Raw genomic sequence first — 517 nt, forward strand, 5'->3', positions numbered from 1 at the left:
TTCGGGTTTTTTGATGCTTATGCCCGATGCATAAGTGTCCACGTATAGCCTTTTGCTATACGTGAAACCATCAAGCAATGTCGCAAGTAGTCGTTTTGGGGCGTACGGTGTTGATGATAAAGACACACCGAAGATAAAGCAGAAAGATGTCCTATCCTATCACATCAAGATCCAGACATTTGATGAACAATAGGATATGGTATCCTTCACCGACATAAGTCTGGCGGTAGTCGGCTCGAACCTCCTCAGGTTGTTGGCAGTCCTATACCTGACAGCGTAATCGACTCGTGGACAACAAAGGAAAAAAAAGAGAGAAAAGAATATAAGTTTTGATAAACCACTTTCAAACAAAAATATATTTTTCTACGAAACAAAAATTGATAACTCTTCTTCGCATGTTTAAAAATTTGTGTGTATGTCAAAAACATAAAATGTATTTTAAAAGTTGGTTGTCCACCTAACGAATACCTGTTTAGGCTGGGAAATAGCCCTCTAAGTGAGGTTCAAGACACACTTC

At 38.9% G+C, this 517-nt stretch overlaps 1 protein-coding gene across 1 annotated transcript in view; it reads left to right on the top strand.

Moving 5' to 3' along the window:
* The window catches only part of LOC110024717 (delta-aminolevulinic acid dehydratase, chloroplastic-like), a gene marked incomplete at its 5' end in the record, with an annotated part of 46,139 nt that overhangs the window by 36,241 nt on the left and 9,381 nt on the right, over window positions 1-517 (top strand).

This window comes from Phalaenopsis equestris, unplaced genomic scaffold, assembly GCF_001263595.1.
Source record: "Phalaenopsis equestris unplaced genomic scaffold, ASM126359v1 Scaffold000271, whole genome shotgun sequence".
Lineage (NCBI taxonomy): Eukaryota > Viridiplantae > Streptophyta > Magnoliopsida > Asparagales > Orchidaceae > Phalaenopsis > Phalaenopsis equestris.